The following is a 17,951-nucleotide window of genomic DNA, read 5'->3' on the forward strand; positions in this document are numbered from 1 at the left end:
CCTTCTTAAGAGCAAGACTTATGCAAGGACTTTGATAGCCTCGATGATAGTTCCCCTCCTGAACTCGGTAATGTTTTATTATAAGACTACTGTGTGGTCGTGTTTGTCTCAGACAATGTATTCACATGTTGTAGCAGAACCAGCTCATGTTTTGGAGCTTGCTATTGTAGTTCATTCCCAGAGAATCTCGCAACGCCATCTCGTCGATTTGTGTTGCAAACTTTCATTTTTCTTTCAAGACTCGATGAGTCTGGACTGTTCTGACACCAACCAAATCTGAATCTCTGGCAGATATGATGGTTGGAGCATTTTTTCCAAGAACTATAATATTGGTCTCTCCATAACTGGTAAAGTGGATGTCGTGGCCAACACACCTAGCCAGAAGACCTATTATTGTAGTATCTTGATTGAGGAAGTTGGCCACCTCCCCATAAGGATTTCGTAGGATTTACTCCCTAGTTGTTCCTTATGGATTCTTGAGCTCCCGAAGTCCGACCTTTACTTGATGTTCTAGATATCAAACCATATTTATGAATGGGTTACACTAGCACATCAAGGAGAACATTAGAAGCGGAGTGCTAAATGTCTCTCGGTCGATCATCCAGATTTTGTTCCCGTGGCCCTGCCAAGGTAAAATCTGAGAAGGTGTTGTCTTCCTTTGCATCTGCATCACCCGTCATTATTCTTCATGGTAGTATGTTGTGTTGCCAGGATCCCTGACACTGATATTGGTTAAACCTTGATGAATATGGAAATGCCCAAGCTCTTGAAAGCATGCACAAGCATTAGGTGCTATCATAGTTACTAACCGAAATTGTTCCTAGTTTTCCTTGGTTATGCTATAACCCTTTCAACAGTGGACTCACTCTCTACTGTTGAGCTTTTCCCCAGTTACTAAAATCATCCCTTGTGTTGTTTTCAACAAGGTAATCCACATCATCCATTCTAATCCAGGTATGTCATTCCACCGAACTCCTCCAAATGATCGATTGTGAATTACCTTAGGCTGGTATAAAGAGTTCCAATGATATTTGAATCAAAGGTAATTCTTTTTGCCACTTAAGGGGATATTTCTACGAGTCACCTTCCCTAAAGTGCATCGTTATGGTATCATGGCAACTCAACTGCTCGCTACGTTGACAACCGTTCACCACCGTCTTAAGTGTGGAATTGTTGTCTACCTAGTGGACCTTCGCCATCCGTTCCACTCCATCCCTTCGGATGAATGCTTCGTATCTCAGCCCGAGAGATGTTCTTACCTCTCACTCCATGAGTTGATCTTGAATACTCGATCTTCAAGGAGATCGTCTTCTATAGAGTCTCCTTCTGTCGTCATCGTGTTGGATGAAGACCTTGCAAGCAAAGACGTCAAGATTGTTTTGAGTCAACAGATCAACACCTCGAGAAGACAGTTGGATCTTGGAGCTCATGTTATTAGTTTGTGTCCCCTTTGTCTTCTTACCTCACGCCTTGAATCTCGGGGCAAGATTCTTGTTTAGTGGGGGTGAGTTGTCACAATCCCAGTTCAGGCCTTCCCTGTCTTTGCATTAGTATCCATGCATCATGTTTAAATTTTGTGAAACTTGAATTGGGGATGCTTAAACCCTAGCACCAAATGAATTCAACTAGGGTCAAAATAAAATCTTTTTCATTGAACTCAAAATGCCCTCTAAAAATGTTCAACATTTCTGGTTTGAGGTGAAAGCATCTACCAAAAATGGTTTATATTTTTGCAGGACATATTGGGCTTTGAATTAAATCATAAAGTATTTGGATTTGGGCATTTAAATGCTAATAAATAGTTTAAATGCTCAAACAATCATAAACTAAAATGTTTGCTGTTGGTTATATTTCAAACAGTGGCATTGATCAGTTTCATGATTTTTGGGTTTGGTCTAGTATTTTTAATAAAGTCACAAAGTTGCAGAATAATAGAAAACAGAACAAAAATAGAAAAAAATAGAGAGAGAGAGAAGGGCTACCTGGCGCTTACCCACAGCCCAGATGCCCACTACTGTGCCGGCCCAGCCCACCAGGCCCTCTGCCAGTCATCCCCCTCCTCTCGCCAGGAGGACGAGAGGCGCGTGCCCGGCCCCTGCGGCCACACGCCGTGGCCACCTCCTGCTTCCGCCGACGCGGGAGAGGCTCCTGGAGCCGCCACATACTACCCCCGACCCTCTCGCACTCTCTCCCCCCCCCCCGTGCCTCCCTTTTCCTCTGCTCCCTCTCCCTCTCATGGCCGAACGCGTCCCTCGCCGCCGACGAGCATCGCCGTGGCCACAGCCACTGTCTCGCCTCGTCGTTGCACCCAGAGGCTCCTCGACCCCCTCTTCCTCTCCACTGAGCCACGAGGTCCCAGACACGCAGCAACCCCGACACCACCGTTGTCTTTCCCCTCGGGCTCCGACCACCACCGCCGTCGATTTGCCGCACGCAGGATGCCCCCGAAACCGCCGAGCATCTCTCCGACCTCGCAGTGAGCTCCTGATCCGAACCCCTCTCTTCCCCTCGCGTTTTCGAGCTCTAGGCCATAGCTCCGTCACGGCCGAACTCCGGCCGCCGCTGACCTTGTCGCCGCTGCCGCTATGGACGCTGTAGCTTGCGCCCGAGCGCGTCATCGTCCTCACCTCGCTCCTAGGAGCCGAACGCACCTAGTAGCTCGTCCGTAGCCGCACCGTAGCCCTGAGCTCGTGCACCACCAAGCTCCGGCCACCGCGGCCGAGCTCCTCGCCGTCGTTACCGGCCACCCCAGCCGCTGACTTCAGTCCCATTGGATGCGGAAGAGCGCCAGCTACGCGTAGAGCCTCTCCGCCGCTCGTTTGGCCGCCGGAGACGCAAACCCGAGCCGTTCCGCCGTGTCTGGCCTCGCCGGCGTCGAGTCGCCGGCGGGTTTGACTCATTTGACCGCGGTTGACCACTGGTTTGACCTTCCCTGACATGTGGTCCCAAGACCCAAATTAGTTAACTCGAGATTAATTAGAGCTAACTAATTTAGTTAACTAAACTAGACACTGACATGTGGGCCCCGCCCTGCTAACAGCCTGGTTAGGGTTAGTTTAGCACTAACTAACTCAGTTAGTCGACCGAGTCACTGACCAGTGGGTCCCCAGGTCAGGTTTGACCTGGACCATCGCCTTTGACCCGCTGACGTCACCACGACATCATGCTGACGCAATAAGTATTTTCTGGATTTATTTTTTATACAGGAAATTCCAGAAAATACTACAAACTTCAAAAAATTCATATAAAATCAACCGTAACTCCAAATGAAATAAGTTATATATGAAAAATGATCAGAAAAATCCAATCTATCCATCTGCACTGGTTTCATGCATGTTTAAGCAAGTTAAACCTGTTGTTTATATCAAAACATGATAATGCACTTTATTAAGTCATAGTTTCAATTTGAACATGAACCTTGGGTTCAAACTAACTCAAATTCATCTGATTATAGTTGCATTATCTGATCAGAGGTGTGTGAACATGTCCTTCTGTGTGTGAGCTAAGTGTGTGAACATGATTTGGTAAAGGTAGCGGTGAGAGGCCATGTAGGAGTACATGGTGGGTTGTCTCATTGCAGCCGTCCTCAGGAACCGAGTTCTGTGTTTGTGATCCATGATTCAGCTACTACCACGCATTGGGCCTGAAACCAATGGACCCTCTCGGCTTCTTGATCACCCTTGTCCTCTGTCCAGGAGTTGCAAGTAGTTTCTGGTGTTTGTAGTATGCTGGAGGCCGTGGGCAGCGCTGACCGGAGGGGTGGGCTGTGATGCGGTAGGCACGTGGCATGGTGTACCGGGCGCCCGTTTGGTGTCTCGGGAACCCTGTTCACATCGTTTGGGGCTGTGAGCGAAACCCCGGCCGGATCTCCTCATGGATGGAACCCGAATAGGCGATAAACCTGGAATAGAGACTTGAGTGTTTAGGTAGGCCGTGGCTGACACCCACGTTGGGCTTCCGCTTGAAGGTTGCCGAGTACATGTCGTGTAAACGGCGGTAAGTGGTGAGAGCGTGTGTGAAGAAGTACACCCCTGCAGGGTTAACATCATCTATTCGAATAGCGGTGTCCGCGGAAAAGGACTTCTGGGTTGCCTGTACAGTTCATAGACAAGTGAAAGTGGATACTCTAAAATGCGCAAGATAAGCATTAGTGCTATGGATGGCGCTCTCGTAGTGAGACGGGAGTGGATCCATAGTGGTGTATTGGTTGGTGAATATGTGGACTCGTGTGCGCCACCTCAAAAGAGTTATTGGCAGTCATAGTTTAGGATAGCCACTGAGTCAAAGCTGGCTTGCTGCAGTTAAACCCCACCATCCCCTTTGTTGATAATGAGGCATATGTAGTTAGTTCTCATGTAAGTGTTGCTGGGTACATTTGTACTCACGTTTGCCTATTTTATGTTTTTGCAAAGAGACTTCAGTCTCACTAGTAATTCCGCGTGGACTTCGACGTTTAGCTTGTTACCTCAGCTACGATCTTGTGCCCTCGGCAGGATCTGGTAGACAGTCAGGCTTCTCAGCCTTTTTCATTTATAGATGTCTGTACTCAGACATGATAGCTTCCGCTTGTGTTTTGATTTGTATGCTCTGAATGTTGGGTCATGAGACCTATGTTTGTAATATCTCGCTCCTCGGAGCCTAATGAATAAATACTTGAGTCGTAGAGTCATGTTGTGATGCCATGTTGTATTTGCACATATCGAGCATATTGTGTGTATGTTATCTGACTATCTAGTTGTTTATCCTTAGTAGCCCCTCTTACCAGGAAATGTCTCCTAGTGTTTCCACCAAGCCATGGTAGCTTGCTACTGCTCCGGAACACTTAGGCTGGCCGGCATGTGTCCTTCTTCGTTCCTGTGTCTATCCCTTCGGGGAAATGTCACGCGATGAATACCGGAATCCTGTTAGCCCGCTACAGCCCGGTTCACCGGAGTCCTGCTAGCCCAGTGCTATAGCCTGGATTCACTCGCTGATGACCGACACGTTCGATGCTGGGTCATGGATGCCTGTCCCTATAAGTTTGTGCCACTTTGGGTTTGCGACTAGCCATGTCAGCCCGGGCTCCTTATCATATGGATGCTAGCGACACTATCATATACGTGTGCCAAAAGGCGCAAACGGTCCCGGGAAAAGGTAAGGCGACACCCGTGGGAATACCGTGCGTGAGGCCGCAAAGTGATATGAGGTGTTACATGCTAGATCGATGTGGCATTGAGTCGGGGTCCTGACACATATGGGGCCCCCGATGTGATCGTGGGCAGGCCCACCCGCTGGCAGAGCGCACGCGGAGGGACGCGAGCAGAGCGCTCCACGGTCGCCTCAACGGCGAGCAACCATCTATATGCATATAGCAGTTGAACATCCAAGGAAAAGTTGTCCACATCCCGAGCATGCTGACAGACGCGAGCAGAGAGCGCTACGGTGCCTAACGGCGAGTAGAGCTTGCCGAGGGACGCGAGCAAAGGCCGGCACCATGCGTGTTGTGGGCAAATGCTTGCTGGTATATAACCTCAAATTTAACCAACAAAATGTTAATGCATGTTACAAAAATTATAGAACTGGAAGCTATGCTCAAATACGAATCCGACAATATAATCTTTGGCGACAGGCATTCATATTTTATTAATTAAGTCCTACTTATAAACTAGGACGGGGGTATAGTAGTTAATTAAATCGCAAATGTTTTTTTATTAAATGTATTTGTACATGTCCTTTCGTCCTTCTCTCTCATGTGTTTTCACCCTGCTGCCGCAGACGGTTCGAGCACAAGCTTGAGCAGAGCCCGGGGGCGTTCTTTTGGCCAAACGGTACTGAGCCTATTCCCGCACAAGCTTCCCGCCCGACTCAGTGAAATCTCCCAAAATCCCAATGCTTGTCAGACTACTATATAAACCCTCACGGCCCGCGAGTCTTGCGTTGCATTTTCCCCTCCCTCCATGTAGCTTATCTCGTCTGCTTGTCCCAAAATTGGAAATGGCACCAGACCGTCATCGTCGCTTAGCCACTTCGCCATCATCAAAGCACAGCTCCAGCTGGGAGGCTACACCACGGCGGCACTGTAGTCCCCGTTGTAGTGTAGAGAACGCGGCCTCCCAGTTGGATGTGCGTGGAACACGCACCACACGCTCGGCCGTCGGTGCCCGTTGGCAGCTGTTGCCGAGCGCTGGTGCCGCCATAGCTCCGTCGAAAGCCAGGGCCATCGCCCGCTCCACCGCCGCGGACCAAAGGCAGGAGGTGGCCATCGTGGATGCCACCCCACTGCCGGCCACCATGGCCATCACCCGCTCCGCCACCGCGGCTCGAAGGCGGGAGGTGGTGGTCATGGCCGCCACCCCATCATCATCTGCTGTGGCCGCCAGCCCCTCATCGACTGCCGGGATCATCACCCGCTCCGCCACCACCACCCGGAGGAGGGAGGCGGAGGTGGAGGCCCACACGTACGGCAGCGACCTTGCGCTCTACACCAAGTTCCCGTGGGAGGAGAAGGAGCGCCTCGTCGAGCATGCAAAGAGCCTTACCGCCGCTGTGGCCGCGGCACGTGCCAACGCAGAGGCCCGGGATCAGGAGATCTATGAGCAGTCCGGACGTTTCGAGACGGGTCGTATGGAGCGGCAGAGGGCATTCGAGGTGAGCATCGCTGAAGGTGCAGTAGCGACAGGCACTGTATTGCAGTTGTCCAGCTCATCGGTAGGATCCTCCTCCTCTTCCTCTTACTGAGCACGCTCGGCAGAGGAGAGGCTGCCGGAAGTAGTACAAAGCCCCTCCGTAGTAGTAGTAGTATTTAGGGGCTATTTTATTCAGTTCATCTGACTATAGATGTGGTGGAACTGTACAACGTACTTAAAATTAGCTAGTGTATATAGTTGAACTAGCTATTTCAGTACGTGGTTGGCAACAATTGGGGAAAAGTTTGGTAGGTTTAGCTGTAAAATTGAACTGTTTGTATAAATTAAGCACGACTGCTTAATCTCTGAATTAAATCTATGCTTAATTACTAAATTTTAGTTGCAAAAATTAGATAGTGCTAGTGATTTTTAGCTGCATATTTTGACAAATCGCAGTGTTACAAGGATTGACAAGTGGCAATGTTACTAGATCAACAAATGTCAATCTTTACAATTTGACAAATGGCAATATACCCAATATGATAGATGCAAATCTTACCAAATTGTCTGTGCGTGGTTGCACACGGGTCATCCAAAAAACCGTTTGCGTTGAAGGGAGGTAGAAATCCTGCTTGCCAAATTTTCTCTTGGCTTAGCACCAAAGTCTCGCTTTGCATACCTTGTTTAATCTGAACCATTTGCGTTGAAGAGATGCACAAATCCTGCGCAGCAAATTTCCCTTGGCTTACTGCGGAAGACCATAGCTCTCACTTTGCATACAGGTGTTCTATCTAAAACGTTTGCGATGAAGTGCTGCACAAATCCTGCTCGGCACATTTTCCCTTGGATTACTGGGGAAGTTGTCAGTGTACATACGGGTGTTCTATCTAAACTGTTTGTGATGTTAGAGTGGCAGCTAGTTGTTTCAAAATGCCTTTGTTAACTTTTATTCGAGTGCACCTTCCCTCAAAATGGACATGAAAATTACCACAACATGGAGGGTGCCATTCCATGATAGTATGCCAAGTTTCATGAATTTCAAACGAGTTTGGATTTACTAGATTACAAAAACAAAGTATCTCAATGTTTTCCCGGCAGTCAATAGTGCCCTGGTGTTTGGAATTACTTCCCATTTTCTTGCATGGAACCTAAGCATGCACCCAAGGACACACATTTGATTTTTCAACCAATTTATATGCACTTGAGCATGTGCATGTAGTTCAAATTTCAATTGTGCACATAAAATGCCTAGAAAACCCAGTTAATATATAAAAATGTCCAAACGAATCCCAAAAAATTCCATAATTAAACACAACACTCCTCTTGTTCTATGTTGACACTAGAAATTTTTTGAAAGCAATAACAGGCAGCGGGTATCATTTCATCCCAAAAGGTGGCACATTCCCTACCGAAACCATCAAGCTTATTGTGAGAAGCTCTGGTTTGTGAGAAGCTTATACCCAAACCTGCCCCAAATGGGACAAAAAATTTACCATGGCATGCTGGGTGCCATTCCATGATTGCATGCCAGGTTTCATGAATTTCAAACGAGTTTTGGATTTTCTTGAATTTAAAAACCAGGTTTCTCAATGTTTGTGGCCGAGTGACGGCGGCAGGGTGTGTCACATCCCTAGCTTCTGGTGCTGCCTGGTGTTTTGTATCTTGTTGCATCATGTTTAAATTCTATTTAAGTTGAAATGGGGATTGACCAAACCCTAGCATCAGAAAGAATTCAACTAGGTTCAAATAAAAATATTTTCAATGAACCCAAAATGGCCTTCACAAAATGTTCATCACAAAATGTGGGGACCCCGACTCATAAGTCGAGATCACCGAATGTACGTGTACAGTGATCCCAGAGATCAATGCTCACTGAACACACAAAATCTGAATAACAAGAGTCTTACATCCATACATACCGTCTTACACAAATTATGACCATTATGGTCAAGTCTTACATGGATAAAGCCTTAAGGGCTGAACATCAAATGGAACACAAGCAGCGGAAATCTTCGTCGATAAGTAGAACCCATGCCATCTGCCTTAACCCTACAGGAATTCTGACTGGGAAACGTCCTAGTTCGCATGTTCGTCTCCAAAGAACTCTTCTTCGAACTCCGCTTCTTCCATGCCTGGTCAATTAAATAACCAGTGGCAAGCCAATGAGTACTTTGAATGTACTCGCAAGCAACCCATGTTTTTGGTTCAAGACACAACAATGCATGATATAGGTAAATTTTTGCAGAAAGCTAGTTTTGAGTGCAATGACATGTTCAACAACTTGTAAGACATGCATCAAGAGAATTCAAGTAACCATGAGGACAGGTTACAGATATCAACATAAATAGAGTGGGCACCAACCCATCTCAATCACGTCAAGTCCTTTTACTAGACCCAAGTAGTTATCCAAACACCCACACTCTTGTTTGTAAACTCTGGACATAGTTTAAGCAGCACCGCCCAACTGTCCTTGACCGTGGACACGGCTATTCGAATAGTTTTACACTCTGCAGAGGTTGCACACTGTACCCACAAGATCCGAGGAACTTCCGTGTCATCCACGACCCGCGATACCTCAAGTACCCGGGGTAAGCACCCGATCACTACCTTTCCCTAGACGACACTAACATGGAGTCCACTCGATTGGTAGTAACCCTCGTGCCCAACATTCTCACATAACATTTTCGTGGAGCCACGCTCCATAATCATCTCACATCACAAGCACGGGGTACCAACGGTGTGTCCGGTGCCCCATAAAAATGTTCTTGGCCGCCCTACCTGGCACGACCCCGTCCCGAGAGAGCGCACCAACAACTCTCCCGTCACTAGTAATGCGGGCTCCAAGCTAGTATCGGTCTAGGTACTCAATAATGCCCTTTCCCATATAAGAGTAGAGTGGTTGCGCATGTAAGGTTGGGACAGTCATCAAATCTTAAATCTAATCCGTTTTCGAAAACAACACACACACTTGCCTCGGTACACCACTTCGTCATCAAGTGGTTACCCATCTCATCATCTCCCTCGGGCATAAGTGGCACAAGACGGGGTCTTCGAAAAGTCCTTTGAAAATACTTTGCCTCCTTCACCATGCATATACCCGTCCCTTTTTGCGTAGCATCTACTTTAGCATCCTATCTACTCCCACCGACATAACCCTCATAAGAAGGTAGGGTCATGTCGAATGCAAGTATCAACGAGGAATTAACGGTGGCAAACCATCAACGTGGGTACCACCCCATCATGATTCCGTTGCAACAACAATATGGTGCTATATGACATGCATAAAAAGGGTTCATAGACATGGTCAAAGGGCTGCTTGCCTGGCTCAACAAAGTCTTCTGGGTCTTCAAAGTCTTCTGGTCCAACTCCTTCGTCAGCAACGCAATCTATCATCGTAGAATAATAACGAGAAAAAAATAAGGCAATAATAAAACAGAAAAACCAAAGTGCTTAGAAAAATGTCAACTCATTTTTGTAAAATACTAGGTTGAAAACTAAGAAGGGGAAAATTCCTAGTTTTGGATTTGGTGTAGCAGAGTAGGAGAAATGGATTTACAAGGGCATATTTAAATGCTTAAAATCACATTTAAATATTTATAGTGAAGAAAAGGTTGCTGGATTTGAATGAAAGTTGCACCATTAAATAGGTTGCAATATTCTAGAAATTTAGGATTTGGAATTAATTTATTTGGACATATGTTTTGTCCTGTGGAATTTTTGGAAAAAGTGACAGAAAAGAAAAAGAAAAAGGGCCCTGTTCCTGACGGGCCAGAACAGCTGTGGGGCAGCAGGCCCAGCCAGCGGGCCGGCCCAGCCGAGCCAGCGCATAGCGCGCGCACCCGCGCACCTATTTCAAACCTGACGGCCGGGGCCCGTAGGTCAGAGAGAGAGAGGGGCGCGGGAACGAGGGAGAGGATGACAGGCGGGACCCACTTGTCATCACTAACCCGTGGACAGGGGGGTCGCGGTGCTCACCGGCGACGATGCAGGCCACGACGAGCTCCGGCGAGTGCGGGGATGGCTTCAGGAGACTGCCGCACGTCGGTGGGTGGTGGGCTTGGCCGGTGGGGGTGCCTGGTTCGCCGGCGACGAGGAGCTGCGGCGGAGGAGCTTCGGGAGGCAGTGGCTCCGGCCGTTTCCAGCAGCTACAGAGAGGGGAAACAAGGGGGAAAGGGTCAGGGGAATGCAGGGATTCCAGATCGAGGCAGAGGAGGAGCGGGGGAGGCCTATACCTCGCGAACTCCGGCGAGCCGAAACGGCGGAGCTCGAGCTCGATCTCGAGCTCAGGCGGCTCTGGAGAGGAACTGGCGGTGCAGGGGGAGGGTTTGGTGGTGCAGAGAGCGAGTGGTGAGGAGAGAAGGGCTCGGGGAGGCCTTTAAATAGGCAAACGGCGAGGTCCAGTAGACCCGTGCGCCGGCGAGCTCACGCTCGTCGCTGCAGGGCTCGAGGGAAGCAGGCTTGGTGTCTGGGGTGTTCCTGGACGTCGACCACATCAGGTGAGATAGAGAGAGGAAGTGGGGAGAGGTCAGGGGCACGCGCGTGCGAGCCGCTCCATTGGCACGCTCGGGCAGCCTCTGTTCGCTAGCGCGGAGGCGCGGGGAGGAGGAGAGATAAGGGGGCCGACCGTGTAGCGTGCTGCGGACGCCGAGGCGCATCGGCAGGCGCGCGGGGGAGACCCGAGGTCGTCGGAGTCGTTGGGTAGAGAGCGGCTACAGTGCCTAGCCACACTGTAGCGCGCTCTGGAGCGTGCATTTGGCATGCCAGGGCATATTATATGCCTTGTGGGCCTGGCCACTGATGTCTGGAAGCTCTAGGAGGGTGTAAAGAAGAGGGGAGGGACATTGGATGCCCTGGAGAGCCAATAGGAGAGGAGGGAGGGTGAGGGAGAGAGAGAAAGTGGCTGTCCAGAGAGGGAGAGAGAGATTTTACCCCTCCAATAAGTGAGCTGTGGATTTGCCATTGTTACTGGAGGTGAAAGGGGTCTAGGAGGATCTGTGGTAAAAAGTGGAGGTCAAGGAGATTAGTGGAAGTGGTCAGAAATGGAATTTTGGTGAAGTGGCAGAAGGTGTTTGATGCTTGTTTGGTTAAGCAAATGAACTCCAAATTCCATGAGACTCCACAGGGTGAAATGACACATATAAATATGGCCTTCCACCAATTTGGAGCTTATTTGGGCAAAGTTGCAAATGCAACTTTTGTAAACCCTAGAAATGAGCAGAAATAGACTTGTGTAGATCTAGTTGAGCAAATCACTTCTCCTTGATGCACCACTTGCTGTAGTAGCCTCATTTTGTCACGTGAACATGCTCACCAAAGTTGGGTTCAAGGAGAGAAAGTTGGTAGCACAAAGTTGTTCAAATTTGAATCTGGTCAGAGAGGGTTTTGGGGCATTTTGGTGAACCAAAATGACTTTAATTGACATGAGGCTTTGCAAGGTGATCACGATATGCATTTGTGACTTGCTGGATTTTTCTTGGATTTTTGTGAAAATATTTCTTGTAGAAATATTTCAAATCCTTGAAATGGGCAGAAATGGTTTTGGGAGGTTTTGTCCAATATTTTGAACATGACCATGTGTTGAAACTCTTATATATGGAAAATATATGTCCACTGAGTTTCCCTGATTTTTGTCAAATATTTTTGAAACAATAAAGTAATTTTTCCCTATTAAAGACCATTTCTGGCCTTAAGAAAAAGCTTTTAAATAAAATAGGAAAATAGTTTTTAAAATTATATTTTTGTGGTTTATGGGAGTCCTATATCTAATAGGTCTCAAATATACTTTTTGAAATATTTTTCACACCGCAAATCAAGTACTTGAAGTGCAAACCTCAATTTAGGGGTTTTTGGAAAACTAATTTTTGAAAATACTTTTTGGCAAAAAATATTTTTGTAAGAAAATACTATGTTGCACTACACACATGGCATGGTCATTGGGCAGAAGTTTGGGGCAAGGAGATGAAGTACAGAAGGTGGATTAGTTGACTTTAAAGAGCACTTGAAAAGAATCACAGAGAGAAAACCAACTCCAAATAAAAGCCAAATAATGCAAAAGTTTTTGTTGGTCCAAATTTTCATGCTTTAATAATGCAAATGAAATGTTACAAAATGAAGGGTGTGACACAAAATGACCTTCACAACTTGGATCACTGAATTAAATCATATGCTATTTGCATTTGGGCATTTAAATGATATATAATATTTTAAATGTACCAAATATTCATGAACCAAAATGTTTATTGTTGGAATTATTCCAAATAGTAGCCTTGAGCAGTTTCATGAATTTTGAGATTGTTTTGGTATTTTTAATAAAGCCCTAAAGTTATAGAATAACAGAAACAGAAACAAATAAAAGAAGAGAGAGAGAGACCCACCCGACTTACCTGGTAGCCCACCTGGCCCAGCTCCTCCAGCTGGCCCAGCCCACTGGGAACTGCTAGTCATCTTCGACCTCTCCCAGAAGCCAGAGGCGTGTCGCCCGCGCGTGCACCGGACGCCACCTCCTGCTTCCACCTCCTGCTTCCTCCCCCGCCCTCGATCGAGTGCTTGGAGACGCCACGCAGCCCCCCTGCTCCTCTCACTCTCTCCCCATGCTCATTCCCTCCCCTGGATCTCTCTCCCTCATGAACCGAGCGGAGTCCGTCGTCGCCGTTCACTTCCACCGCGTACACCGAGCTCCCCTCGCCCCTCTGTTTTGTCCAACGGGTTCGCCTCGACGCCGTGGATCACCAAGACGAAGCACGCGCTCCCGGGATGCCTGAAACGTCGCCATCGAGCTCATCATCGTCCTCTGCCCCGACGATCGCCACCCGTCGATTCGCTGCCTCCGACGCTTCCCCGACCCCACTGGGCTTCTCTACATGTCCTCTATGAGCTCCTCTGCCGTTCGCCTCTTTTCCCGTCGCCCCGCACGTCCTCTAGCGCTAGTGTCGTCGAGGCCGAAAGCTTGCTCGCCGCGGCCATGTCACTGCCGTGGCTAGAGCCCACACGTCGCGCCTGAGCACGTTTTCGTCCTCACCACGCCCCCAGGAACCCGCAGACACCACCATCTTGCCCAGAGACGCCCCGTAGCGTCGTTTTCGTCAAGGTCCGAACCCCAGCCGCCGCGGTACTCGACGCCGTCAACGTATTCGGCCACCCCGCGACTAACTAATGGCACCATTGGTTGCGGCGCACTGCCAGCAACCCATAGCCGCAAACCACGCTCGAAACCGTCCCCTATAGCGCCTTCCCGCAGCATCTCCATCATCGGTTTAGGTCGCCGCCGGCGGAACTCCGGCAAAGCGGATGTGGCACCACCATTAGCACTAATTACGGGGCTAACCACCCTCCTCTGTCACTGACTGCTGGGCCCCACGGCCCAATTAACCCTGCTTAGCTCCTGTTTAGACTAAACTAACCCCAAGGGCCCCACAGGTCAGTTGGACCTGGCCACGTCACCTGTTGACCGGCCCCACACGTCAGTGCTGACTTGCTGACGCGGCTGTTGACCCGACCCCACTTGTCAGCAACACTAACCAGCACTGGCTCACTGACTAGTGGACCCCACTAGTCAGTTTGTCCTGGACCGTGCCCCGTTGACTCGCTTACGTCATGCTGACGTTATGCTGACGCGTTAAATCATTAACTGGATTTCGTTTAATTCTAAATAATCCAGGAAAATGCAGAAAATGATTTAAACTTCAAAAATTCATAGTAATTCAACCGTAACTGCAAATGAAAAGTTTTATATATGAAAAATTATTAGAAAAATCCAATCAATCCATTTATGATACTTTCATGCATGTTCAACCAACGTATACCCCCTGTATAAGTGAAAACATGATAATGGCATTTTAAATACCCCTTATGGAGTTTGCATATGAACCCTTGGTTCATATGGACCTTATTTAAATTGTTGCTAGATGCATTAGTACAAATCACAGCATATTGCCATGTCATGATCATGCATCATATTGTTGCATTGCATTGATTGTGTTTCTTCTCTGTTGTTGGTATTTGTCCCCTCTCGATAGACGTGGTACCGACGATGAGTTCGATGACATCGATGAAGGGCTATACTATCTTCAGAAGTGCTAGGCAAGCAAAACACCCTTGTTCATTCCGATACAATCCCACTCTCTCGCTCCTGCTCTCTTTTACTGCATTAGGACAACAATGATTCAACTGTTACATGCTGCGGTAGCTGAACCCCTTTCCTGTGCATGACCTATCATTGCCACAATAAATAGATCAAACCCACTAGCATGAGTAGGAATTGTTTGAGCCCTGATGTGCCTACTCATTCATGCTTGTTCATCATGCCTGCTATTGCTTAGAGTTGTGTCAGGTATGATTCATTGGGGATGAATTGGAGGTGTGTGAACATGTCCTACTATGTGTGAGCTAAGTGTGTGAACATGATTTGGTAAAGGTAGCGGTGAGAGGCCATGTAGGAGTACATGGTGGGTTGTCTCATTGAAGCCGTCCTCAGGAACTGAGTTCTGTGTTTGTGATCCATGAACAACTACTACCACACATTGGAATGCTTAGGTACCCCTCTCGACTTATTAATGTCCAGGAGTTGCAACTAGTTTCTGGTGTTTGTAGGTAGTGTTAGTAGTCTACCAAGTGGCACCCAGTACAGGTGGGCTTGGGACAGACTAGGTACAGTGGCCCGGTGTACCAAGTGGCAGCCGATGGTGGGCTTGGGAACCCTGCACACATCGTTTGGGGCCGTGAGCGACAACCCGGCCGGATCTCCTTGCGGATGGAACCCGAATAGGCGATAAACCTAGACGAGAGACTTGTGTGGTTAGTCAGGTCGTGGCCGACACCCTTGCCAGGCTTCCTCTTGAAGGTTGCCGAGATACATGACATGTACATGGCAGTAAGTGGCGAGAGCGTGTGTGAAGAAGTACACCCCTGCAGGGTTAACATCATCTATTCGAATAGATGTGTCCGCGGTAAAGGACTTCTGGGTTGCCTGTACAGTTCATAGTCAAGTGAAAGTGGATACCCTAAAATGCGCAAGATAAGTGTGAGTGCTATGGATGGCGTTCTCGTAGGAAGACGGGAGCGGATCCATAGTGGTGTATTGATATGGTGAATATGTGGACTCGTGTGCGCCACCTCAAAAGAGTTACGTGCAATCGTAGTTCAGGATAGCCACCGAGTCAAAGCTGGCTTGCTGCAGTTAAACTCCACCACCCCCTTTGTTGATACTGATGCATATGTAGATAGTTATGATGTAAGTCTTGCTGGGTACATTCGTACTCACGTTTGCCTATTTTATATTTTGCAGAGAGACTACAGTCTCACTAGTAGTTCCTTGTGGACTTCGACGTTTAGCTTGTTACCTCAGCTACGATCTTGTGCCCTCGGCAAGATCTAGTAGATAGTCAGGATTCTCAGCCTTTTCATTTGTAGATGTCTGTACTCAGACATGTTAAGCTTCCGCTTGTGCTTTGACTTGTATGCTCTGAATGCTGGGTCGAGAGACCCATGTTTGTAATATCTCGCTCCTCGGAGCCTATTGAATAAAATACTTGAGTTGTAGAGTCATGTTGTGATGCCATGTTGTATTTTCACATATCGAGCATAATGTGTGTATGCTATTGAAATGCTTGTTATGTGTGGGATCTGACTATCTAGTTGTTTATCCATGGTAGCCTCTCTTACCGGGAAATGTCTCCTAGTGCTTCCACTGAGCCTTGGTAGCTTGCTACTGCTCCGGAACACTTAGGTTGGCCGGCATGTGTCCTTCTTCATTCCTGTGTCTGTCCCTTCGGGGAAATGTCATGCGGTGTCTACCGAAGTCCTGTTAGCCTGCTACAGCCCGGTTTACCAGAGTCCTGCTAGCCTAGTTGCTACAGCCCGGATTCACTCGCTGATGACCGACACGTTCATTGCTGGGTCATGTATGCCTGTCCCTGTAAGTTAGTGCCACTTTGGGTTCACGACTAGTCATGTCAGCTCGGGCTCCTTGTCATATGGATGCTAGCGACACTATCATATACGTGTGCCAAAAGGCGCAGACGGTCCCGGGCCTGGTAAGGCGACACCCGTGGGAATACCGTGCGTGAGGCCGCAAAGTGATATGAGGTTTTACATGCTAGATCGGTGTGGCATTGAGTCGGGGTCCTGACAGGGTGTTTGACATTCATTCCAATTTCTTGCATGGGACTGATACGTCTCCATCGTATCTACTTTTCCAAACACTTTGCCCTTGTTTTGGACTCTAACTTGTATGATTTGAATGGAACTAACCCGGACTGACGGTGTTTTCAGCAAAATTGCCATGGTGTTGTTTTATGTGTAGAAAATAAAAGTTCTCGGAATGACCTGAAACTACACGGAACACCTTAGAAAAAACAATAAAAAATCCTCGCCAAAGATGAAGACCAGGGGGCCCACACCCTGCTCACGAGGGTGGGGGGCGCCCCCCTGGGCGCGCCCCTACCTCGTGGGCCCCCTGGTGGCCCTCCAACGCCAACTCCAACTCCATATATTGGCTTTTGTGGAGAAAAAAATTAGAGAGAAGAAATCATCGCATTTTACGATACGGAGCCACCGCCAAGCCCTAATCTCTCTCCGAAGGGCTTGATCTGGAGTCCGTTCGGGGCTCCGGAGTGGGGGATTCGTCACCGTCGTCATCATGAACCATCCTCCATCACCAATTTCATGATGCTCACCGCCGTGCGTGAGTAATTCCATCGTAGGCTTGCTGGACGGTGATGGGTTGGATGAGATTTATCATGTAATTGAGTTAGTTTTGTTAGGGTTTGATCCCTAGTATCCACTATGTTCTGAGATTGATGTTGCTATGACTTTTCTATGCTTAATGCTTGTCACTAGGGCCCGAGTGCCATGATTTCAGATCTGAACCTATTATGTTTTCATGAATATATGTGTGTTCTTGATCCTATCTTGCAAGTCTATAGTCACCTACTATGTGTTATGATCCGGCAACCCCAAAGTGACAATAATCGGGACCACTCCCGGTGATGACCATGGTTTGAGGAGTTCATGTATTCACTATGTGCTAATGCTTTGTTCTGGTTCTCTATTAAAAGGAGGCCTTAATATCCCTTAGTTTCCAACAAGACCCCGCTGCCATGGGAGGTAGGACAAAAGATGTCATGCAAGTTCCTTTCCATAAGCACGTATGACTATATACGCAATACATGCCTACATTACATTGATGAACTGGAGCTAGTTCTGTGTCACCCTATGTTATAACTATTACATGACGAACCACATCCATCATAATTATCCATCACTAATCTGGTTCCTACGAGCTTTCCATATACTGGTTCTTGCTTATTTACTTTTCCGTTGCTACTGTTACAATCACTATAAAATACC

The sequence above is a fragment of the Triticum aestivum genome, chromosome 5B (assembly GCF_018294505.1).
Source record: "Triticum aestivum cultivar Chinese Spring chromosome 5B, IWGSC CS RefSeq v2.1, whole genome shotgun sequence".
Classification (NCBI taxonomy): domain Eukaryota; kingdom Viridiplantae; phylum Streptophyta; class Magnoliopsida; order Poales; family Poaceae; genus Triticum; species Triticum aestivum.